Here is a 26484-nt window from a genome sequence, read left to right as displayed (position 1 = left end):
TAAAGACCAAGAACCATTGACAGATTATCTGTCATTTGTACTGTACATTTGAATGTAATGTTAACTCTGTACTACATAATGCATTGATTTGATAATTTTTTGTCAAGGTGTAAGGTACAATTAAGTATTTCCAGATTCTTCTCTTCTTCACTGAGTAACAGTTCACTTCCTTAGACAGCTGTCCTGTTCACAACAGAGCTGTCTGACAAATTAATTAGAACCTGATTCACAAAGTCTGAGTTAAATAAAACTTAAGTTTTGTCAATACTTCACTTCAGTTTTACTAGTATAGACTGTATTGAGCAAAATAACTATAATGAAAGCTGTAAAACCACTTACAGTATATTGTGTTTCATGACAGTGTCAGATTGAATCCACCCATATAAATATCAGTATCAACACCTGCTCAGCAGATGGCGCCATTGACACAAACAACTCGACTGTGGACTTTCATCCAATCACATCTTCAGCAAAAAGCACTACAGTACAGCTCATCCTTGTAAGCATTTAGCTGATGCTATTTGGAATGCTATTTTTATTTTCACATTATTAGGGGGGTGCACCGTTCCTGGAAGTACTGCAATACCAGGTCGATGCGCGGAGTGGACGGAGCAAGCCCCTATTCCATCTCCCTGTTCCAAAAATCAATTTAATATATGGTCCCCGGATAGGGGACGTATCAGATATTAAACTGATAAGAACAGATACTACACTTGATCTTAGCCAAAAGGCCGAGAAGCGATGCTGTGTAAACGTCGGAGAAAGGAGGGAGTTCTCCTCATAGTCCCCCTCACTGACGGGTCTAAACCTGCAGCAACAGTCCGACAGCAGCGGATGAAATAACAGATAAAACACGCTGAACAACAGTCGGAGTAAAAGCAAAATCGCTATAAAGTCGCTATAAATACAGTTTATTAAATCAAACGTAATGTCTCCTCCGCGCTTCACGGTCACGTGGTGCGTTCTCGTCCAATAGGAACGTAAAGCAGGAGTGGCGCTGCTTTACAACGTAACGCTGCCATGGAAACGAGCTGTTTCTATTATTCACTGATGTTCATGTTCACACATTTAAAAACTGATCAATTACTGAGTCTTCTGCGCCTAAAAAGCTCTTTTTTTTAAATGGCTGTGTCCATTTTGAATAACAAACGGAGCTCCGACGCTCTCTAGTGGACGGAAGACCGAACTGCACTGAAACACAAAATCACCCATAAAAATGTCTTCATGTAAGTTAAACATGTGCTTTCCAAAAGTACACGTATTTGTTAGTCATAAAAACAAACAATATACTATAATATATAATAATAATAAGCATTTCACTTATGATATTTAAAAGTACATTTTGCTGCTAATATTTCTGTACTTTTACTTAAATAACAATTTGAATTCAGGACTTTGACATGCTATGGAGTATTTTTAGATGACAGTATTTCTACTTAAGTAAACAACCTAAATACTTCTTCCACCACTGAATGAGATAAAAGGAAAATAATATGATAAAAAAAAATAAAAATAAGATGTACATGAGCAGAGCAGAACAATACATTTGTACAACCTGAATTTCAGTGTAAGTGGCATTGAAGTGCAAAGACAATGAACTAATGAAACACAACTGAACAGAAAGGAAACTGTACAACAGTGGTAGGCAAACAGTGGTCTGTGGGCCAAATCTGGCCCTCCAGCAAAAACTTTTGGCCCTTGAAGAAAGCTGAACTTTTCACTTTCATAGTTTACATCAAGAGTCATTTTTGTCAAATTTGTATTAATATAAGTTGTTCTAATTCTGTTGTTCCTCACTTCCTAATGAGAGAAATGACATTTGCTGTTGGATGCAGAATTAAGGAGAGCGAGGTGGCAGATTCCACAAAAAAGGAAATTAAATGAAGAGAAATACATATGGCTTAAGAGAACAGTTTTCATATTAACCATCTTAACTATCACAATCAAATTCTCATTGGCAGTTAAACACTGGAATGAATCACAAATCGAACTAAACAAATTTGTGGCGTTATCAAACTAATAAACATTAAAGAATAATTCACTTTTAGACACACACAACAGGCATAAGAGGACACAGGTCTGGTTGGTGGCAGCAAACAGAACAATGTTTTCTCCTCCTAGTTATAGGAGCACTGAGTGAGAGCAGATTGAGTTCACCTGTGTCTAGTTGACTACAGGCAACACAGGTGTGCTCGTTGTTCCTCCCAGAGCTCAACATGGTCACAGCAGACACGGAAGACTTTCAACAATAATAATTTATCCACTTAGGCAACATCCCATTTCTACTCAGAGGTTGGTGCTGAAAATATTTAAGGGTAATATTGCAGTATTGCACTGAGAAGCTGGAACCGATGTGCCGTGGAGTCATGGAAAGGTTTCGGCTGGCCAATCAACCTGTGCCCAAAATCTTGTATGTGGACCGTGGGTGTTGCCGTGCACAGGGCCCGTCTGCGGTGGAGACTTTGTTCCAGCCTTGGGTGGACAATGGGATGGTTGTGCATCTGAACATCTTCCACTGGATCCACCGGTTTGACGCAGCCATACGCACAAAGTCTCACTCCAAGTACGCTGCGTTCAAGTCTGCTCTAGTTGGGGCAGTGCTGGTCTATAACTGCACAGACCTGGAGTTGCTCATCAATGCCGTCACAGCGAAGGACCCCGCAATGCTGAAGTCTGTCTCCGATAAGGATATTGTCCGCCTGTACATTTCCAGGGAGCAGCTCAAACACCATGTGCGGAGGGAGGGTCACACTCGGGGCTCAGGAAACATTCTGGCTCATCCACCTGGCCATTGAGGAGCTGAAAGGTCCCGCTGGGCTGGACAAGAGCGGAGTGAGCCTCTTCAAAACACCTGGTATAAAAAACCTCAAACAAAATAGTTATTACAACATAGATATGGATAGTCTAGTGTACAAAGTGAATCTAACATTGTATGTATGTCTGTGTATTTACAGCGGCCATTGATGAGATGTGGGAAGGCCAGCAGCGACACCCGGAGTGCATCCAGGATCCACCAGACATGTGCCTCTACCACCTCTACCGTCACTGGACCTGAGCCCTCCTTCTCTGCATCTACGGTAACCCCTGAGATTGCTGGCCCCTCTACACACCCCATAATGCCTGCCAGTCAGGCTACCTCTGGGATTGCTGGTCCACCTACATCAGTCCCCCCAACTCTGCCCATAATGAACGCTACTCAGACCACTACCACATCAAACAGGACTAACAGTACTGCATTCTGGGTGAGAGCTACGCAATACAAGCGTAAGATGAAGGAACAGTCCACAGAAATAGGACGCAAACTGTCGCAGGTGCAGAATTTCCCTCTCTGTACACTCATAAAAATACACACAAAAAAAGACTTTCTGCCCTGTAAAAATGATGTCCACATCAAAAGGTCTGGACAACAGAGTGTACGGCAGCTACGAACACTTCATCTCTGTTGTTGACAAGTTGGAGGAATGAGCTGTAAATAAATCTGTAAATATGGTACAGTTGCATTGTATATATTGTAAATGAAACAACTGAACAGAAAGGAAACTGTACAACAGTGGTGGGCAAACAGCAGCCTGTGGGCCAAATCTGGCCCTCCAGCAAAAACTTTTGGTCCTTGAAGAAAGCTGAACTTTTCACTTTCATAGTTTACATCAAGAGTCATTTTTGTCAAATTTGTATTGATATAAGTTGTTCTAATTCTGTTGTTCCTCATTTACTAATGGGAGAAATGACATTTGCTGTTGGATGCAGTCCTAAAAGAAACAGTTTCATTTATCAATCATAGAAACAAAAACTGTTTCTCCTAATTAAATAACTGCAAATGCAAAAGGTAGTGTCTGTAGGGACCAACTCAAGCACCATGTTCAGTCAAACTTGGGGTTCAGGAGACATTTCAGTCAGCCAGTGAAGAGCTCAAAGGACCCGCTGGGTTAGATGAGAATGGGGTCAGCCTTTTCGAATCACCAGGTACAAAACTTTATACAAACATATACAAAAAGTTATCAATACTACTTTCAATATGGCAAGTATCAAATGCAGAGTACACATACACTCTATGGTCTACATACTATAATGTTAGTGTAGTATTTTTGAATATGTACTTTGTTGGTGCACATATAATACTGCTCATTTTATAAATGTTAAACTGTTTGTTATGGTTTATGTACAGCCACCATAGACAAGGTGTGAGTGCATCCAGGATCCTCTGGAAATGAGAATTTACCAGGTGGTTCGTACCACAACCATCAACGGTGCAGACATTTCCCGTCACAAGGGTCTCTGTGGAAGTAACAGCCTGGAGGGATTCCACAAAGCTCTGCCTAACATGATTCCAGATACGGTTTATTCCGTATGTTTATACCTGTTTAAGGTATAACCTAATGGGAGAGGACTGGAGCCTGAGGTTATTTCAGTTTCATTTAGCAGGCGCTTTTATCCAAAGTGACACACATCTGAGAGCTGATACAACATAAGCAGGGATCTAGTCAGGAGAGAACAAGGAGCGTAGACCTGAATGAGAGAGTTCAGGTAGGCGGGAGCTGTTTTAGTTGCTGTTTTGAATTTGATGTGGGCAGCAACTGGGACGTGCTGTTTTGGGCTGGTTTAAGACCAGCCGTGCTGCTGCATGAGGCAGCAGAATTAAAGAGAGCGAGGTGGCAGATTCCACAAAAAAGGAAATTAAATTAAGAGAAATACATATGGCTTAAGAGAACAGTTCTCATATTAACCATCTTAACTATCACAATCAAATTTTCATTGGCTCTGGACAAAGTTTGTAATATTTAAACAAAACGTCAGTTAAACACTGGAATGAATCACAAATCGAACTAAACAAATTTGTGGCGTTATCAAACTAATAAACATTAAAGAATAATTCACTTTTAGACACACACAACAGGCATAAGAGGACACAGGTCTAGTTGGTGGCAGCAAACAGAACAATGTTTTCTCCTCCTAGTTATAGGAGCATTGAGTGAGTGCAGATTGAGTTCACCTGTGTCTAGTTGACTACAGGCAACACAGGTGTGCCTGTTGTTCCTCCCAGAGCTCAACATGGTCACAGCAGACACGGAAGACTTTCAACAATAATAATTTATCCACTTAAGCAACATCCCATTTCTACGCAGAGGTTGGTGCTGAAAATATTTAAGGGTAATATTGCAGTATTGTTTTGTTTTTATTTAGTTTTACATTGAGGGTAAAGGCTCAGCTGAGTGGTTCACCAGCATCGGAAACGAGCACTCCAAAATAGTTTCATTTGTGTTGACCTGCGAGGAGTCCACTGAGAAGCTGGAACTGATGTGCCGTGGAGTCATGGAAAGGTTTCGGCTGGCCAATCAACCTGTGCCTAAAATCCTGTATGTGGACCGTGGGTGTTGCCGTGCGCAGGGCCTGTCAGCGGTGGAGACTTTGTTCCAGCCTTGGGTGGACAATGGGATGGTTGTGTGTCTGAACATCTTCCACTGGATCTACCGGTTTGACACAGCCATACGCACAGAGTCTCACTCCAAGTACGCTGTGTTCAAGTCTGCTCTAGCTGGGGCAGAGCTGGCCTACAACCGCACAGACCTGGAGCTGCTCATCAATGCCATCAGAGCCAAGGACCCCGCAATGCTGAAGTCTGTCTCCGATAAGGATATTGTCTGCCTGTACATTTCCAGGGAGCAGCTCAAACACCATGTGCGGAGGGACGGTCACACTCGGGGCTCAGGAAACATTCTGGCTCATCCACCTGGCCATTGAGGAGCTGAAAGGTCCCACTGGACTGGACAAGAGCGGAGTGAGCCTCTTCAAAACACCTGGTATAAAAAACCTCAAACAAAAAAGTTATTACAACATAGATATGGATGGTCTAGTGTACAAAGTGAATTGAACACACTGTATGTATGTATGTGTATTTACAGCAGCTATTGATGAGATGTGGGCAGGCCAGCAGCGACACCCGGAGTGCATCCAGGATCCACCAGACATGTGCCTCTACCACCTCTACCATCACCGGACCTGTGCCCTCCTTCTCTGCATCTACGGTAACCCCTGAGATTGCTGGCCCCTCTACACAGCCCATAATGCCTGCCAGTCAGGCTACCTCTGGGATTGCTGGTCCGCCTACATCAGTCCCCCCAACTCTGCCCATAATGAACGCTACTCAGACCACTACCACATCAAACAGGACTAGCAGTACTGCATTCTGGGTGAGAGCTACACAATACAAGCGTAAGATGAAGGAACAGCCCACAGAAATAGGACGCAAACTGTCGCAGGTGCAGAATTTCCCTCTCTGTACACTCATAAAAATACACACAAAAAAGACTTTCTGCCCTATAAAAATGATGTCCACATCAAAAGGTCTGGACAACAGAGTGTACAGGAGCTACAAACACTTCATCTCTGTTGTTGACAAGTTGGAGGAATGAGCTGTAAATAAATCTGTAAATATGGTACAGTTGCATTGTATATATTGTAAATGAAACACAACTGAACAGAAAGGAAACTGTACAACAGTGGTGGGCAAACAGCGGCCTGTGGGCCAAATCTGGCCCTCCAGCAAAAACTTTTGGTCCTTGAAGAAAGCTGAACTTTTCACTTTCATAGTTTACATCAAGAGTCATTTTTGTCAAATTTGTATTAATATAAGTTGTTCTAATTCTGTTGTTCCTCATTTACCAATGGGAGAAATGACATTTGCTGTTGGATGCAGTCCTAAATGAAACAGTTTCATTTATCAATTATAGAAAGAAAAACTGTCCCTCCTAATTAAAGAACTGCAAATGCAAAAGGTAGTGTCTGTAGGGACCAACTCAAGCACCATGTTCAGTCAAACTTGGGGTTCAGGAGACATTTCAGACAGCCAGTGAAGAGCTCAAAGGACCCGCTGGGTTAGATGAGAGTGGGGTCAGCCTTTTCGAATCACCAGGTACAAAACTTTATACAAACATATACAAAAAGTTATCAATACTACTTTCAATATGGCAAGTATCAAATGCAGAGTACATATACACTCTATGGTCTACATACTATAATGTTAGTGTAGTATTTTTGAATATGTACTTTGTTGGTGCACATATAATACTGCTCATGTTATAAATGTTAAACTGTTTGTTATGGTTTATGTACAGCCACCATAGACAAGGTGTGAGTGCATCCAGGATCCTCTGGAAATGAGAATTTACCAGGTGGTTCGTAGCACAACCATCAACGGTGCAGACGTTTCCCGTTACAAGGGTCTCTGTGGAAGTAACAGCCTGGAGGGATTCCACAAAGCTCTGCCTAACATGATTCCAGATACAGTTTATTCCGTATGGTTATAACTGTTTAAGGTATAACCTAATGGGAGAGGACTGGAGCCTGAGGTTATTTCAATTTCATTTAGCAGGCGCTTTTATCCAAAGCAACACACATCTGAGAGCTGATACAACATAAGCAGGGATCTAGTCAGGAGAGAACAAGGAGCGTAGACCTGAATGAGAGAGTTCAGGTAGGCGGGAGCTGTTTTAGTTGCTGTTTTGAATTTGATGCGGGCAGCAACTGGGACATGTGCTGTTTTAGGCTGGTTTAAGACCAGCCGTGCTGCTGCATGAGGCAGCAGAATTAAAGAGAGCGAGGTGGCAGATTCCACAAAAAAGGAAATTAAATGAAGAGAAATCCATATGGCATAAGAGAACAGTTTTCATATTAACCATCTTAACTATCACAATCAAATTTTCATTGGCTCTGGACAAAGTTTGTAATATTTAAACAAAACATCAGTTAAACACTGGAATGAATCACAAATCGAACTAAACAAATTTGTGGCGTTATCAAACTAATAAACATTAAAGAATAATTCACTTTTAGAAGCACACAACAGGCATAAGAGGACACAGGTCTGGTTGGTGGCAGCAAACAGAACAATGTTTTCTCCTCCTAGTTATAGGATCACTGACCGAGAGCAGATTGAGTTCACCTGTGTCTAGTTGACTACAGGCAACACAGGTGTGCTCGTTGTTCCTCCCAGAGCTCAACATGGTCATGGCAGACACAAGACTTTCAACAATAATAATTTATCCACTTAAGCAACATCCCATTTCTACGCAGAGGTTGGTGCTGAAAATATTTAAGGGTTTGTTATCATCATGTTATGACACATTGAATCATTTTATTGTCATTCACAGGTCCCCGCCGTGCAGCGCGACACCATCAGGTTTACCTGATTCACGGAATCGCTCGGTGGAATTCGGATCAAAGTTCTGACACTGTGAAAGGTGACAAAGGTTGAAACCACAGAACGTACTCCGCACCTCTGATTGACCATTTGAACACATGCTGCCAGCAGCTGTTTGGTGAAACCGTGGGGGAGATTTTCCGTGCCGATGTGATGAACAATTGCTTGGTTTGGAGTACCTGTTAAGCCAGAGCACAGGTGAATCCTTCTCACTCAGAGACATCGTAAATGACGACCCAGTCCAGTCCCCAAGTGCAACATATAACAGCTGAAAATGCAAGTGCAAGAACTAACTATTTTTTATGGTATTTTATCTGAATATGACTATTTATTGTCTTTATGTATTTATATTTTTTATACATACATTCATTTATTTAATGCTGCTAAATGGAGTGGATTGCTGCCAAACTAAGTTTCATTGTTTTTAATATGCAATCACAATTAAGCATCTATCTACCTATCTGCAATACTAACATTTGCTATTCTTATTTTAGAATTGCCTGAGTGTTCATTAATATTTAAATGCAACAAATGAATGCGAAACGCACTATACTGAGACCAATAGGTTACAATCCAAGATGACAGCACACACATCTACGTTTGTTTAGTTTGTCCTATGAGATGTGTCTGTTTTTTATTGTTTGTTTGGCTCCAAAGTTCAAAAATTGTCTCTGAAAATCCCGACTATACTCTGCTGAACTGAGGTTTTTTTCGTTGTCTGGATTATGCTCCATTCCTCGCCGCCGTCCTCTACCTGCTGCTGGGTCTATCGCTCTGTCTCTGCCACACTCCTCCCTGCCGTTCTGTTGCAACTAACAGCAGGTGCCTCTCATCCTCCTCCGCGTGGTTCTCTCCCCCTGCTTGCTCCGTTGTTGGCTTCCTCCCTGTGTGCTTGCTGCTCTGCTGCTAGCCTTCTTCCAACTCAGGTGCTTCTCCTCCCTTCCCCTTTCCCCAACTTCTAATCAAGAACCATACTATTTAAAACTTGCATCTGATTTTATTGCTGAACCCTTATCAAGTGTTTTTAACCTCACTCTCAGTCAAATTGTCATCCCAAAAATGCAGAAATCCGCTCATGATCTCCCTGTGTTAAAACAATTATAGGCCTATTTCCAACTTAACCATCTTGTCGAAGGTCCTTGAAGGTAAATGATTAACTGAAGGAGTTCCTGAGCACTAGTAATATCCTTTCATTGCACCAGTCTGGCTTCAGGAAATGACACAGTGCCATCATGGCATCCTTAAAGGTTGTTAATGATATAATTGAGTCTCTGGATCACAAAAAAAAACCTGTCCTGCTCTTTTTATCAATCTTTCAAAGGCCTTCGATACAGTTGATCACCTTCTCCTGAAGCAATGGCTGCTCTATCTTGGGTTGTCTGAGCAGGCTGTTGGCTGGTTTGAAAATTACCTTTCTGAAAGGACACAATGTGTTAAATTTGATGGCACTTCTTCCAGTGTACTATATGTTGCATTAGGAGTCCCCCAAGGTTCTGTTTTGGGTCCACTTTTGTTTACTATCTATGTAAACAACCCGGGTCAAATGTTCCTAATGCACAGTTTCATTTCTATGCTGACGATACTGTGATCTACTGCTGTGGTGCCACCCTTGCTTAATCACTTGAGTATTTGCAGTCTGCCTCTGGTATTGTAGAGTCACAATTGTTTGATCTGAAACTTGTGTTAAACACTACAAAAACCAAATTGATGTTGTTTTCTAATGCCCAGAAGACTTCAGCTTCTCTTCCAGACATTGTAACCTTGCATGGCAGTCAGACTGAATTGGTGTCACACTACAAGTATCTAAGTATTTTAATTGATGGTCATTTAACCTTTAAATTTCACATTGAAAACTTCATAAAGAAACTGTAGCTCAAGCTATGTTTTTTTATTTTAGAAACAAATCCTGCTTTTTCTATGTTGTCAGGAAAAAATTGGTTGAGGCTTCGTTCCTTCCCTTGCTCGACTATGGTGATCTGCTGTACATGCAGCCCCTGCCTGATGCTTGCACTGGCTGGATACTGTGGACCACAGCGCTCTGAGGTTTGTCACAGGCTGCAAAGCTTTCACTCACCATTGCACTCTATATGCCAGAGTTCAGTGGTCTTCGTTGGCCTAACATACTCACTCACTGGTAGTGAGTGTGCGTACGAAGAAAAAATGAAGAAAAGTTTTTGTCCAGTGAAAATGATGTCTCCATCTAGGGGATTGGGCAATAAAGTGTACAGCAGCTAAGATATTACCACAGTTATAGACCAACAGAAATTGGAGTGATTGTTATTGTAATAATTGTAAATACATTAACTGTAAACTATTTTTCATAATTTGTAGACTCCAACTAAAAAAATTCCACTGACATGGTGATTGTTTTGTGTAAAAGTTAGAAAAAGTTCTCAATTTTTTGCTATTTAGATAAAGGGATCAGAAACACAGTAACACGGATTTATGTTTTTAACAGGATAACAATATTTATTCAGATACATTAATGCAACATGTACTTATATAACACGGAATAGGCAACTTTTTATTAATGATACCAGATAACATTAAACATATAGCTAAAGAAAGTATCTTCATAATAAGGATAAAGGTAATCTGTGTGTCAGGGGTCAGGAGGACAGTAGAGAGGAAGCAAAGGCAGTAATGAGCTTCAGTAGCTTTTGCAAGAATTTTTACTACAATAACATTTTTGAAAATCTGCACACCCAACAAAGACAGGCAGGGACACAGAGTAAAAAGGGGAAGAAATCAAGAAAAAAATAGACAAATAAAGAGGAGGTGTCAATAATGTGCTTCTGTTGCTCAAATACACATCTGGATGCCACCAAAGCTCTGCAGCTTTTCTGTGGAAACAGTCACTAATGTTAGGTCTATTAATATCATTAAAATATAAAAATGATTACAGTGGAATTTACAAACTACATGGAGATAAGCCAGTCCTGTGACTGAACACACCCTCCCAGCCTCAACTATGGTAGGCTTGACTGTGAGTGGTTAGTTAGTGAGTGGGACAAAGAACATGTATCATAATTATAAAAATATATATACTGAGTATAGAAAAAAACAGGACATTTGGCTGATACCAGGTTGCAGTTCTTTGAGGTGAACACAGGTAAACTATAAGGCCAGTGATTTGGCTTCAGTTGACTTGTGACCCCATCAAATGAAGCAGAGTCTGTTTGCAGCCACTCAAAGGTTGAATATCTCTAAGTTGTGATCAGCACCTTTTCTAGTAACTGAAATTCACAGACATGATTAGTACATGATTTTATGTTGCAGAAATATATTTTGCTTTCATACCCTATTAATCATCATGCAACTTAAGATACATTTTTAAAACCACTGCTGTAAGTCATTATCCCTCAGTGTATTGACCTTATTGAAAAGGGAGACGCAGACTGCAAAAGAGCTGTAACACAATATAAATTTTTTATTATTTTCAGTGGATGTGTGAGTGTGATAAATGTTTTATGCATCTCTGTACATCAGAATAATTTTGTACCTTCCTTACTTAGATGCAGTTGCAACTATACAATCACAATGTGGATTTTGGATAGAGAGCATTAAACAGTATTTTTCCATCATAACTTGACACTGAAGCAATGCCTACACTTATTGAATTGAGTTATTTATTTTTCACATATTATCAGGGGAGAGCGCGAACGCAGTCCCCCACTACCAGAAATTATGCAGTCAAGATTCCCACATTTGGGGAATTCGCAGGGGTCAGCACAACCGGAGTGCAATGGCTGAGCCTCGCCCTGGGTGAACCACCTTCTTGATCATGGTATCTCCCCTGCCAGGTAAGTATGAGTTGTACACATCACAGCCAGGGAAGTCTTTCACAGACATACCATGCTGACTGATGGTGCCTGACAATCAATACATCATCAAAACCACAGGCTATAAGAGGCTGTGGATCTGCAGGAAGTCAATACAGAAGGAGCACTTTTGTACTAATGCTAACAAAGAATATTTACTTTACCATTTATATTTTACTTAAGTAAGGGCTTGTATTCCCATGATGCATTGCTGTATTTAAAAATCAACGGCTGACCTAAACCCATTCACTCATTGTATCAATTTTACCTCAAACAAATGAGTAACAACCCAACAGGAAGTTCAGATGAGCCAAAGATAAATGATACTGCAATCAAAAGTTGTTTGATAAACATTTGAAATTCAGAGAAAAGAATAAAAACACAAAGCACACATTTTTCCCTCTCAAATTTCAACCACTTCCTGTTTCTTTGTTCACTGGTGGTGGGCAACAGACATTCCTGCTGCTGCCACCTACTGCTCTGGAGTGTGAACTACACTGTTTAAGAAATAGCACATTGACTCAGAGACACACAAAATATAAACACAGAATGTTTTTTTCTGTATAAAACTAACAGCCAGTGGTGGAAAGTAACTAAGTACATTTAGTCAAGTTCTGTGCTAAAGTATAATTTTGAGAATTTTGATTTTATGCTACTTAATACATCCACTTTACTACATTTCAGAGGGAAATATTGTGCTTTCTACTCCACTACATTTATTTTATTTTACCATAAATGACAGCAAAACGCAGTTGACGCTGTTTATTTGTGTTATTTGCCTAATTTATGTGCACTCGTTTCATTTCAGCTCAGTGTGAGCATCTACTGCATTTGCTCTCATTTATGGTCGCTCCTCTCCTATGTTTTACCGTGGGCGGGGCTGAGCAATGTGCATGTACAAAAGTGTCCTCTTACTCTAAGTGCAATAAAAGTTTTGTGAGTAAGAAGCCAATAAGAGTAATGTAATCCATGCAAAAGATGGACAAACGATGACGGGCTCAGTGGAGGCTCAGTAATCGATGACTGTCAGCCATCGGCCCAACCCTTGCTGTGTTGGTACTTTAAAGTTAAAAAGTTAAAAGTTACTTATAAGTAAAAGTTAAAAAAAAATGTTTAAAGTAAGTAAAAGTACTTTAAGTAAAGGAGGAGGATTTTCACTTTATGTGAATGAGCTAACCTAATAATCAGACTGAACTGACATTTAATTTTAAAACTACAGTGCGCTTAAGCTAAACTAACAGATTCAAACATAGACCGTTTTGGGATCTTCCGAGAATAAATCAACATTTTCTTACATTTCTCACATGTGGAAAAGGACAGTGAACACGTTTGCTTTTACAATCTACTTGTCTACTTGTCTCACTAAGCAGTTAGTTGTTCTATTAATTTAACAGTGTATGTAGTATGTCACCAAAAGTGCATCAATAAATGTAGTCCTGAGTGTTTGGGGGGCATAGACAGGTCTGTATATAAGTTCACATCGACCATCCTTTTCTAATGTCAGCTTCGTGATAGCCGAGGATCTGTTGGATACAATATCTTCCACCTGTCTTTAATGGAGTCCCAGCCCCACTTCTGTATCTGAAACTTGCATATTTTTTCAATCTCCATTTGGCTAAGATCAAAATCAAGCAGTTGTACTAACACAAAGTTTTACTTCCAACCCCCAGGTGGTGATGGCAACATTGGCCACTATGCAGTCAGCAGAGAGACCAGCCGGGCTAACTATGAAGAACACGCTAAGATTTGAGTTGAGAGATAAAGAAGCAGCTTTCAAAGACAAGAGTGTCATTCGGAAGAACAGTACCTTTTTAACACTTTGAAACTGAAACCCGAAGACCTTCTGTGCCTGCAGCAGAATGAAGCTAACGGCTACTACAATGTGACTTTCACCGCTAGCACTCGAATGGAAGAAGCATATGAGTTAGCTACGCAACAAGCTAGCTCAGTTCTGAAGCCTTTTCGTGTGTCGTCATTGTGTTGGAACAATCTTCGTATCGTGACCGTCCACATGTACAACCCCTGGGTGAGTGAGGAGACCGTTCGTTACTTCCTCAGCAGACGTAACAGTTTTGCCCAGTGGAAAGAGATAAAAGACGCTTTGGGTATCTGGACCGGGAAAAGACAGTTTCAGGTACAACTAAAAGAACAATCTAAAGGACACGACGGCTTCGCCCATCAACCAGCCGCCTTTACCATCGGCAGGAACAGCAGCTTTCTCATCTACGCTGGACAGCCAAGATTTTGCAGAAAATTCAACACATATGGACATGTAGCGGAGACCTGCACACAGACTCGATGTAGGAACTGCAGTAGACTTGGACACTCCATTAAAGACTGCAAGGAAACTACGAGATGCAACTTGTGTAACTCAGAAGAACATTTAGCACGAAACTGCCCTGAGCCAAAGCCATATGCTTCGGTGTTAAAAGACAACATGGCGCCATTCCGTGAACGCGGGAGAGAAACGACCCAAACAAACTGTGGGAAAGACACAGCAAAAACAACGGAGACAGATTTGAGAGACATTGAACTTGTAATTGAAGAAATCTGCAAGCAGCAAACGGAAAGTGGAGAGATACGAACGGACACGAAACAGGAGAACCGCAGACACACAGAGGAGACCGAGACAGTCGCCTCCACTAGCACGTTAGCCAGCGGTGACGAGCAGAAGGCAGGGAATGGAGAAAGAGACGAAATAAACAACCAGTAAGATAGGTGGAATCTGGTGAAGAAAGACAAAAGACGTATAACGAGGGAGAGGAAAGTCATCAGCCCTGTCACTTCACCCCACACCACAGCGATCTCCTCGCGGCCAATACAACCCTCTTCTACAGGAGGACAAGCCCGCCGAAAACGCCCCCAACAGTCTGGAGCCAGCTCCGTCATCCCTCCCAACGGCGTCCCAGCTGCTTCTCACAGTAAGGAGACTTCCGATGGGGAGAGTGCTGAGGGAGGACATCCCCTCCGCAACCTGTTCTCTCTCTTTCTCCTTTCAAGACTCCTCCTGCATCAGAGAGTGAAGCTTCATTTATACTCCCGAGCGGACACGCACACGGACAGCTGCGGACACCATGGATGGGTAGTTTATACTACCTTCTGGGGTCTGCTCGGAGGACGTGTTCCACACATGCGCAGTAAATCGCTGTTTACAGGAAGAGAGTGTTGTGTCCACATGAACTGTTGCGGACAGGTCAGTGTGGACACAACAAATTGCAGGTATGTGGATGTCCGCACAGAGCCTAAACACACCCTCCGATGACGAAATTTACATCACGCAGACCCTCGTGGACGTGGAGACTATAATTTCAGTTTGAGAGGCGAGCAGAGGAACGTTTTGATACGTGAGTTGTCTGTTTATGAACTGATGTGGATTTCAAAATTATCACTCTGAATGTTCGATGGTTTCAAAAAGCAAGTAAGAGAAAAGCAGTATTTTCTCATTCAGCCACACTTAATTTTATTGTTTGCCTTCTCCAAGAAATCCATTTGAGAAACGAAAATGACATATCCAAATACTCCAGAGACTGGGTAAATGGAGACTCTGGGTGGAGTGTGAGTGGGGAGGGAATACTATGTGGTAATAAGAAAGACATTGAAATACAAGGCAGCTTTTCTCCTGTTTAGGGCAGTCTTGGTGGTGGATTTAAAGTGGAAAGAGAAACAGTTATGAATAATTAATGTATACGCACACACAGAACCTGCAGCCTGCAGGGAGCTATTGAATTCACTTGACATCTGTTTCATGACTAACAGAATTGTTTATGTGGCGGGTGACTTCAATACCTCTCTAGATAGAGGAAGTATTGCATTACCATTCAAATCTGTTAGGAAAGTTCAGTCTAGTAGATGCATATAGGGCATCACACTAAAAGGAACCTGGCTTCACGTGGGAAAACAGCAGAGGTGATAAGAGTCGAACAGACTATGTTTTAATCCCACATGGCACAAAGGTTTTATCTGTTCAAATATCTCCTGTATTCTATTCAGACCACAACCTTCTCTCAGTGACAACAGAATTAAAAATACCAAAATATGGGAAAGAGTATTGGAAACTAATAGTGGTGCAACGGATCGTAGTTGATCCGTGATCCGTACGGAATGTTGTTTTCATTTAAGATCATGAGCAAAAGTTTCTTGCTGTAAGTGTTTTACAGAATAAATGGAAAGCAAAGTTTTGTCTCCCCTTTTTTTTTTTTTTTTTTTTTTTTTTTTTTTTTTTTTTTTTTGCTGATCCGAAAAACCCTGCTCAGGACTACATTTATTGATGCACTTTTGTTTGACTGTTTTGCACTATAGTTGTATTGAGTTTTCTAGAGTTATGTGTTCACATTGGCAGAGCAAGGCCACTTTTTCTCGATGCATTTTTAGTCAGTTGTTGTGTTGCTTGCATAATGAAATGTTCTTTAATTGTGTTTTTTGGTACATGCCAGCCATAAAGGGTTTAAGAGTATTATCTACAGTGTTCCAATTTTCCCCTTGTTACGTTCAGTGCTCAGTTAAGCAATTACTTAAACACATTATGCAGGTATTAGTACACTCCATTGACTGTGGTCTTTGTTTTTGCTTTTCTACAGTGTCTATAACCCTTATTTTTAGAGCAGGAGGCTGCAAAGTGGTGACGTGCATGCCACTATTAAATGAATAGAACAAGTAACTGCTGAGTGAGACAAGTAGGTTGTAAAAAGGAAACGTGCTGCGTTCACTGTCCTTTTCCACGTTTGAAAAACGTAAGAAAACGTTGGTTTATTCTCAGTGGATCCCAAAACCATCTTTGTTTGAATCTGTTAGTTTAATCTGAACTACTTTATATACAGTTAGCTTGTTTAGTCATGTGGTTCCCAACCTAGGGGTCCCTTTTAAAGGATCACAAGATTAATCTGAGAGATCATGAAATGATTTTAAGTAAGAGTGCTAGGTTTTCTTTTTCACATATTATCAGGGGAGAGCGCGAACGCAGTCCCCCACTACCAGAAATTATGCAGTCGAGATTCCCACATTTGGGGAATTCGCAGGGGTCAGCACAACCGGAGTGCAATGGCTGAGCCTCGCCCTGGGTGAACCACCTTCTTGATCATGGTATCTCCCCTGCCAGGTAAGTATGAGTTGTACACATCACAGCCAGGGAAGTCTTTCACAGACATACCATGCTGACTGATGGTGCTGACAATCAATACATCATCAAAACCACAGGCTATAAGAGGCTGTGGATCTACAGGAAGTCAATACAGAAGGAGCAGTTTTGTAATAAGGCTAACAAAGATTATTTACTTTACTATTTATATTTTACTTAAGTAAGGACTTGCATTCCCATAATGCATTGCAATATTTAAAAATCAACAGCTGACCTAAACCCATTCACCCATTGTATCAATTTCACCTCCATCAAATGAGTAACAACCCAACAGAAAGTTCAGAAGAGCCAAAGCTAAATCATACTGCAATCAAAAGTTGTTTGATCCATATTTGAAATTCAGAGAAATAAATAAAAACACAAAGCACACATTTTTCCCTCAAATTACAACCACTTCCTGTTTCTTTGTTTACTGGTGGTGGGCAACAGACATTCCTACTACTGCTGCCTACTGCTCTGGAGTGTGAACAACACTATTTAATAAATAGCACATTGACTCAGAGACATACATAATATATACACAATGTTTTTTCTGTATATAACTGACAGCCAGTGATGGAAAGTAAGAAAGTACCTTTAGTAATATTTTCAGAGGGAAATTTAACTATAAATGATAGCAAAACACAGTAGACACTGTTTATTTATGTTATTTGTGTAATTTATGTTCACTCGTTTCATTTCAGCTCAGTGTGAGCATCTACTGTTATTTATGGTCACACTGAGTTTCTCTCCTCTGTTTCACCACGGGCGGGTCAGAGCGCTCCATGCATGTGTAAGTGTCCTCTGATCGGATCAGAGGAGAGAGAGTGAACCAGGTCGACTTGATGATAGCCAACACTCGTTGCGTTACTGTAAGTGCAATAAAAGCTTCATGAGTAAGAAGTCAATATGAGTACTGTAATCCACGCAAAAGATGGACAGACGACGTAGGGGGTCGTTAAATCATGATGTTACGATGGAAGAGGCTCAGTGGTCGATGACTTAAATACTTATTAATAATTGTTTACTTAATTAAGTACAAATATTCAGTGTTTCTAGCTTCCTTCTGATATATCAGAGAACAGCAGGCTGTGAAACCAGCAGAAATGCATCAGTGAGGATTTTCACTGTTTAGTGAATGATTTAACCTAATAATCAGACTGAACTGACATCTAATTTTGAAACTATTGTGCAGTGAAGCAGTTTTGAGATCTACTGAGAATAAATCAACGTTTTCTTAATGTTTTCACTCAACAGTTGCTTATTCTGTTAATTTAATACTGGGCATGTATATCACTACTTTGCAGCTTCCTGCTCTAAAAATAAGGATTATAAACACTGTAGAAAAGTTAGACCACAATCAATGAAGTGCAGTAATACCTGTATAACGTGTTGCAATAATTGCTTAATCAAATACTATAATAACAAGCAAAGTTAAGTTAAAGTTATAGCAGTTTAATTACAAAGCATCAAGTTTCTTTATATTTAACATAGAGAGGGGGGTGCACCGTTCCTGGAAGTACTGCAATACCAAGTCGATGCGTGGAGTGGACAGAGCAAGCCCCTATTCCATCTCCCTGTTCCAAAAATCAATTTAATATATGGTCCCCGGATAGGGGACGTATCAGATATTAAAAGGAAAGCGGAATGACACAAGCGGAAACGGGACAAGAGGACCACACAGAGGGGACAGAGACAGCCGCCTCCGCTAGCATGCTAACCGGTGGTGATGTGCAAGAGGCGGGAAACAGAGAAAGTAACGAAACAGACAATCAACAAGAAACATGGATTCGGGTCAAGAGAGACAAAAAAGTTAAAACAAAGAAAAGGAAAGTCATTAGTCCTGTTAGTTCCCCCCACGCTACGACTTCTGAGCAACTATCATCAAGTGGCCGATACAGCCCTCTCCTAGAGGAGGACGAGCCCGTTGGAAGATGCCCCCCAGCAGTCTGGAGCCGGCTCTGTCATTCCTCCCAGCGGAGTTCCGACTGCTGCCCACAGTCAAGAGACTTTAGACAGAGAGAGTGTTGAGGGAGGACACCCCCTCCATAACCTGTTCTCTCTCTCACCTTTTAAGACCCTTTCTGCCTCAGGGAGTGAGAGGCGAGCCGAAGAACGATTTGATTTGTGAGTCGTCTAGTATGTCATCTGAGGTGAACTAATGTGGACTGATGTAAGTTATGGACCCCTTCTATTTGCACTTGTTTTTCCTCTTGCACTAATCAGGTAACCACATAACTGAAGTGGAATTCAAAATTGTCACTTTGAATGTAAGGGGTTTTCAAAAAGAAACTAAGAGGAAAACGACTTTTTCCCATCTAGCTACAATTAACTTTGATGTCTGCCTTCTTCAAGAGGTCCATTTAAAAAATGAGAAGGGTATATTAAAATTTTCTAAAGAGTGGGTAAAAGGGGATTCTAGATGGAGTGTGGGTGGGGTACACTCATCCGGGGTGGGAATTCTTTGTGGCAATAAGAAAAATATGGAAATACAGGGAAGCTTTTCTCCCATTCAGGGTAGAGTCCTGGTGGTGGATCTAAGGTGGAATGAAAAACAGCTGAGAATAATAAATGTGTATGCACATACAGAGTCTGCAGCCCGTAGGGAGCTGCTGAACTCTCTGGACACTTGTTTCATGACCAACAGAACTATATATGTAGCGGGTGATTTCAATACCTCACTTGACAGAGGAAGTAATGCATTACCACTCAAATCCCTAATAGGAAAGTTTGGATTAGTAGATGCATATAGAGCATCATACAAAAAGGACCCCGGTTACACGTGGGAAAATAGCAGAGGCGATAAGAGCCGTATAGACTATATTTTAATCCCACAAGGTACAAATGTTATCTCAGTTCAAACATCTCCAGTATTTTATTCGGACCACAACCTTCTCCGTGCAACAATAGAATTAAATATACCAAGATTTGGAAAAGGGTATTGGAAACTTAACAATGAAATATTATCAGACAAAGATTTTAGAGATGACTTTCCAGATTTTTTTGGAAGATGTGTTGAATTAAAGAGTCTATATCTCTCCGCTGTGGAGTGGTGGGAGGACACAAAAAATAGAATAAAACAATATACATCAGACTTCTGCAAGAAAAAATCAAAAGAACGACACATGACTTTCTACAATTTACAAAAAGAGATTCAGAAGGTATATGTAAAGTGCAACACATCTGGAACATCAATAGACAGAGAAGTATTAACTGTGTTACAGAAGAAACAACAGGAGATGTTTGAACAAAGAGCAAAAATCTTTGCCTTTAAAATGCAGAGGGAAAGATATGAGGAGGATGAAAAGTGTTCAGCGTTCTTTTTCAAAAATGTACGAGCAAGAGGGAAAAAGAGGGTAATACAGGGATTAAAGAAAGAAAATGGTGACTTGTGTGAAGATAGAGAGGAGATAGCGGAGATGACAGGGCTGCATTGTGGCAAGCTTTTCAATGCAGAAGACATAGATATTGAAAAAGGAGATAAATTCATTCAGACAAAAAAATACCTCTAGACATAAAACAGGAATTGGACAAAGACTTAAAATTGGAGGAGTCGTACGCTGCTTTAAAAACCATGAAAGATAATAAGGTACCAGGCATAGATGGGCTCACAAAAGAGTTTTATATTTCATTCTGGGATCTAATAGGACATCACTTACTGGAAATATATAATGAAATGTATGCATGTGGTAAAATGAACAGCAGTATGCGGGAGGGAATAATATCCTTACTATACAAAAAAGATGACCCTACACTGTTAGCTAATTATAGGCCCTTGACAATGCTGTGTGTAGATTATAAAATCCTGAGTAAAGTCCTGAGTAAGTGTCCTCTGAGTGGATCAGAGGAGAGAGGGTGAACCAGGTCGACTTGATGGTAGCCAACACTCGTTGCGTTACTGTAAGTGCAATAAAAGTTTCGTGAGTAAGAAGCCAATATGAGTACTGTAATCCACGCAAAAGATGGACAGACGACGTGGGGGGTCGTTAAATCATGATGTTACGATGGTAGAGGCTCAGTGGTCGATGACTTAATTACTTATTAATTATTGTGTACTTAATTAAGTACAAATATTCAGTGTTTCTAGCTTCCTTCTGATATATCAGGGAACAGCAGGCTATGAAACCAGCAGAAATGCAGCAATGAGGATTTTCACACTAATTTAATACTGGGCATGTATATCACTACTTTGCAGCTTCCTGCTCTAAAAATAAGGATTATAAACACTGTAGAAAAGTTAGACCACAATCAATGAAGTGCAGTTATACCTGTATAACGTGTTGCAATAATTGCTTAATCAAATACTATAATAACAAGTAAAGTTAAGTTAAAGTTATAACAGTTTAATTACAAAGTATTAAGTTTCTTTATATTCAACATAGAGAGGGGTGCACCGTTCCTGGAAGTACTGCAATACCTGGTCGATGCGTGGAGTGGACGGAGCAAGCCCCTATTCCATCTCCCTGTTCCAAAAATCAATTTAATATATGGTCCCCGGATAGGGGACGTATCAGATATTAAACTGATAAGAACAGATACTACACTTGATCTTAGCCAAAAGGCCGAGAAGCGATACTGCAATAATGTCTGAGGTAGAGGAGTGGTCCTCTGCACCGATAGTCTCACTGATGGTTTGAGTCTCTGCTGGGTCACATGACACAGTCTAGTCCAATAGGAATTAAGAACGAAAGAGCAATACAATTATCACCAAAAGACAACTGTAACTTATTTTATATTTTAAATAAACACAATCCCATCTGAGTTCTTAAAAGGGAAAATAAACTGTAAGTCAGATTAGAGTCTGATATCTGATGGAGAAAATAATGTTTTTAACAATATATATTAATTAACGGAGTTCCAGCTCCCTCTAGTGGAGAATACAGCGAACTGCACTCTACAGTCAACTGCATCACAGTATGAAACACAACAACTTAATAAAGAGATTCAGGGATTTGCAAAGGACACAGAACATCGGACAGTCTTCTCTTTACAAAATGTTCACTGGTACAGGTATTCCCTATACCAATAATACTTAGTTATAATATACTATGAGCATTCATACAGACTTATTATTAGTAGTTGACCTATACTAAGATATCATATTAAATAATTAGTATAGATCTCCTGTTATATTTGTGTTAACATTCCTCTAAAAAATAGTTTCATTTTATTGAATGTATCTTTAATCAATAGGTTTCTCTCAATGAAACTAAGAGTGACTTCAGGGCAGTAAACATGTTCAGGAGCTGCTGAACAAACTGCTCTGAACTCCAAATTTGAGGCAACTTCCTTTGTCATTTGTAAATGAAATAAAATCTGTATGAATGACAGCTTGTGTGTCGAGTTAAGCCTTCTTCAAACAAAAGATTTAAAAGGTATACTATACAGGATTACACTAAAAAAAACAATGTATAGCTTTATACAAAAGTAATCCATCTCAATCATCACCCACTATGAGCCACTGGAAGTGTGTGACAGTGTATTTATCTGCAGAGACCCCCGCCCTCTGCCTATAATTTATTATTTCTTATTATTTTGCTGTGTTCGGGTGGGCGTTGACAGATTGCTGCTCCGGAGCAGGTTAACTGTTCAGCATAAGTTAGCATGGCGATGTAACCCAGTAAGACATAAACTACCGTAGTAGGACAGAAAACAGAGAGTTAAACCTGAAGTTACCTCTCTAACCCAAAATCCTGCTTCATAGTACAGGCCTCAGGTTGATAACCAGCTTCGTAGTACTGCTTATCTGGACGTCCAATGTTAGGTTCAGTGTAGCCAGGTAACGAAAAGATATCCTGGGTATGCTGAACTTGCGTCGTCGTACAGGCCAACATGAAACTGCGTTTACCAAAACTTCTCCCTTCATTTGCACACATTTTACCCCGTACAAGATGAAAGGAGGAGAGTTTTTTAAGGTTTTGAAGCAGAACAGACATCTGAATCATCCCTGAGAGGCTGCAGGGCACCAACGCCAGGCTGTGTCATTTATATTGTCACCTTAATTGGTTACGTAACGGAAAAACTGCACCACACAAGTTTCGTGACACTAGAGGCCACTGTTGGTCCTAAAACGTCGCCCAAAAACAAAGTGAAGTAATATCTCCTGATTGCAGGTCACCTTGGTGGTCGGAGGTCTGTCGTGTTATGCAAATTGAGTCACAGTGCCACCAATAAGTGAGTCAGGTATGACTGCGTGATGCAACCACATGCATGCTCTCCTCAGACTGCAAAATATGTCCATCAGTGTTTCTGCGGGTAACATTTTACCGTGGCGGGCCGGCACAGCCAAAAAAACAAAACACACACACACAATAATCACAGAATTCAGCACATGCATTACAGGGTCTTACTAACTATCAAAGACAGGGAAGGATGACTAGGGAGCAACTCTGGGCAAGGTTTAATATTCAGATTTCAATTGCTTTAAAGACTTATGTTAATGTGTGGGTAAATTCATTGCCTTGAAATCAGATCATGGATGCCTACATTGATGATCTTCAGGATAGCCTGGCCCGCAGGTTTCAACATCTCGGCATTATGGGAGCTTTCAGTGTGCTGGGACCTCAAGCCACAAAATGAATGAGGAGAGAAATGTTGCTAGCCTGAAGACACTGGCAAAGCAGTTCCTCCAGGAACCAGAGGGCACTGTGCTGCAAGAGTGGGCCTCTTTCAAACATCATGTGCTAATTGGAGCATTCAAGGTCTGACTGACCGATAACACACATTATAAACACATTTTTTTAATCTAGGAGGAAGGTTGGGAAGCATTTGGACTAATCTCACACCACAATTGCTTTTCATGCATGTGTTTTAAGACATGGATCAGCAGTCTATCATGAGTAAGCTGCCCAAAATGATGAGTGGGGCCAGCTTTACCCAAGCCTCAGCCAACTAGCAGCCATTGCGCTCATGGTGCCTGTTTCTTCTGTGAATTTTTAGAGGGACTTTTCCATCATGAATAGAGTAAGAGCAATTGAATATTTGATTTATAATACTCTGTCTCTCCACATTCTCTCATTATACTTCCTCTGCTTATAGGTGAAGACAGACATAAGGAACAGACTGCAAGGAGAGTATCTAGCAGCCTGCATGCGGCTGTCTATTAATGGGCTTCCTCTCAAGTACTTCCTATATCAAAAGGCAATTAAAATGTTCTACGAGAAGCCCTAAAGAGTAAAATGCTCCAACAAATCCTTCAATCTTTGTGTCACTTAACAATAATAAATAAAACATATCAAACAATGACATCTGCTTTTTTTTCCCTATATGAGTAAGTAAAAAAAGAAACAGCCTTCCATGACAAGAGTTTCATTTGGGAGAACAGTGATTTTCAACATGCAAAAGGTTGAAACCTGAAGATTTCCTTTGTTTGCAGCAGAACATAGCTAACGGCTATTATGATGTAATGTTTACCACTAGCACCCGCATGGAGGAAGTATGTAAGCTAGTTGTGCAGCAAGCTAGCTCAGTCCTGAAGTCCTTTAATGTGTCGTTGCTGTGCCGGAATAATCCTGGCATTGAGAGAATTCGTAACTTCCTCAGCAGATACATGAGTTTTGCCTGTTGTGAAAGAAATAAAAGACATTTTGGGTATCTGGACTAGGAAAAAACAGTTCTGAGTCCAACTAAAAGAAGACCCCATAGGGCACGACGATTTCACCCATCCACCAGCCACCTTCACCATTGGGGCAGATTGCGGATTTCTTAGGCCGCGTTCAGACCAAAACCAGCAGTGCGTGAAAAAATGCAGCCCTCCCATCCATTTGAATGGGGGCAGTGCGTTAACGCTGGGAACTCTGTGTAACATCGTGTTTGACACCCTTGCCTCATGCCTTTTCGATATTAATGAAAAAATGCCTCTTTGATATTAAAGTATAACAAATAAACAAGATAACAAAATAAAGCCTGCAGGTTATCGTGAGGCAAATAAAACTTGCATGAACAGCACTAAGATCTACCAAAATGCAGGTAACTGGGTTGAAATTTTTATTTTCTTAGTGTTCCCTCAAGCTAGGCCACAAAATGCACAAAAGTACCCTCAAATCAGAAATGCAAAAGACAGGAAGGAAGACTCGAAAGGGCCTGAATAGACTAGAGTTTCTTTCTGGCTGACAATCTCCAACAAACGAGATCTACAACAAGTTGAGGAAAGATCAGAGTGAGCTGGGTGTGCAGTTTCTCTACTCTCCTAAACTCCAGAAAAAGGGTGTTGTCACATCCTGATTGGCCAAGAGGGAAATGCACCCAGCTGCTCTCAATTACTATTTGGGAGCCAGTCCCCACACCTGGCACAACAGGTGATCTGAATAACCCCCCGATCAACCCAGAGGGATTTCAACATTCAGCTATACGAATTCGGAAAACAGGGAAATGACAGCAAGTCCCACGAATGGGTGACTGCTACAAGCCTGTTAACGTAGAGTGCAGCTCCGCGCCCAACCAAAACCGTAAGTAAGAAAGTATTTACTTACTTTAACCTGCAGTGCAGAACTTTTACATATAAATGAATGTCCATTACATTCAAGCCCTTGCCAAACAAGTTCCCACAGGGCTGATTAAGCCTATCATCGCAAGATAAATCTCTCCATATTTCACAGTATACAGAGTTTTTAAATCTCATGTCGGGCGCAATATTCCTGCGCTGGCCGTTTGGCCCTTAATTGTGAGGCTCTTCTAGACTTTCCAAATGTTATCAGACCAAATGGATCAAATTCCGTGAAACAACTCCTTTCGCAGGAGTTGTGTGATGCCCAAAACAATTTATCGTATTTAAAAAAAATGTTACGTACGTACTTAGTCATATTGGCCTGAGGGAGGGAAACACACAGTACTGGAAAACTTGAAATACTAACATCTTATTTAGAAGTCCAGATTGTTTTGTGTGTTGATTAGTTAGCCGTGTTACTAATGGAAATGTATTAACCTCATAGTGGGTTGAAAGGCATCCCAAACTTATGAGTGACAATGTTTTTTGTGTTCATCAACACTTTCTCCCCTTTTTAATGTTTCTCCAAACCCTTTCTTGTTAGGACCCCAAATGAATTGAAAGAGGGCTCTCCTTAAGGGTGAGAGGAAGGATGTAGGCACCTGAAGAGTGGATGCCATTCATGTTAAGGAAGCCAGTATTTCAGCCTTTATCACAATCAATATAGAAATTACTGCTATGCTATAATAGAGTTGCTTTATCTACAGACTACTAGGGCCGTACGATATGACTATATATCATGTGACAAGAGAAAAATGTCTATCTTTTTGTGTTATGCTCGTTTATATCATTGTGACACAAATTAAACTCTTTACGGCAATATTTCTTCGTCATTTGGAGTCTGTCCATCTTTTGCGCAGATTACATT

The 26484-nt window shown here is 40.6% G+C and overlaps 2 long non-coding RNA genes, 4 other non-coding genes and 1 pseudogene across 6 annotated transcripts; 2 read left to right on the top strand and 5 right to left on the bottom strand.

Annotated features, from left to right (window-relative positions):
• Nucleotides 1-552: 552 nt before the first annotated feature.
• Nucleotides 553-743, bottom strand: LOC122984769. The gene has a single exon (XR_006403984.1). It is a non-coding gene; the product is annotated as a U2 spliceosomal RNA (small nuclear RNA).
• A 1537-nt stretch (nucleotides 744-2280) lies between these two features.
• LOC122984333 lies at nucleotides 2281-7425 on the top strand. Its single transcript, XR_006403861.1, has 3 exons — nucleotides 2281-2292; nucleotides 3018-3021; nucleotides 5148-7425. It is a non-coding gene; the product is annotated as an uncharacterized LOC122984333 (long non-coding RNA).
• Nucleotides 7426-7465: 40 nt separating this feature from the next.
• Nucleotides 7466-11578, top strand: LOC122984332. The gene is made up of 2 exons (XR_006403860.1): nucleotides 7466-8395; nucleotides 10125-11578. It is a non-coding gene; the product is annotated as an uncharacterized LOC122984332 (long non-coding RNA).
• A 266-nt stretch (nucleotides 11579-11844) lies between these two features.
• Nucleotides 11845-12008, bottom strand: LOC122984765. The gene has a single exon (XR_006403980.1). It is a non-coding gene; the product is annotated as a U1 spliceosomal RNA (small nuclear RNA).
• A 4949-nt stretch (nucleotides 12009-16957) lies between these two features.
• Nucleotides 16958-17121, bottom strand: LOC122984764. The gene has a single exon (XR_006403979.1). It is a non-coding gene; the product is annotated as a U1 spliceosomal RNA (small nuclear RNA).
• A 1507-nt stretch (nucleotides 17122-18628) lies between these two features.
• Nucleotides 18629-18807, bottom strand: LOC122984774 (annotated as a pseudogene).
• Nucleotides 18808-21514: 2707 nt separating this feature from the next.
• On the bottom strand, nucleotides 21515-21705 carry LOC122984772. The gene has a single exon (XR_006403987.1). It is a non-coding gene; the product is annotated as a U2 spliceosomal RNA (small nuclear RNA).
• Between the last annotated feature and the right edge of the window lie 4779 nt (nucleotides 21706-26484).

This window comes from Thunnus albacares, chromosome 6, assembly GCF_914725855.1.
Source record: "Thunnus albacares chromosome 6, fThuAlb1.1, whole genome shotgun sequence".
In the NCBI taxonomy this organism is placed as follows: domain Eukaryota; kingdom Metazoa; phylum Chordata; class Actinopteri; order Scombriformes; family Scombridae; genus Thunnus; species Thunnus albacares.
The sequence above is the reverse complement of the archived record's forward strand: the minus strand, read 5'-3'. Positions and strand labels throughout refer to the sequence as shown.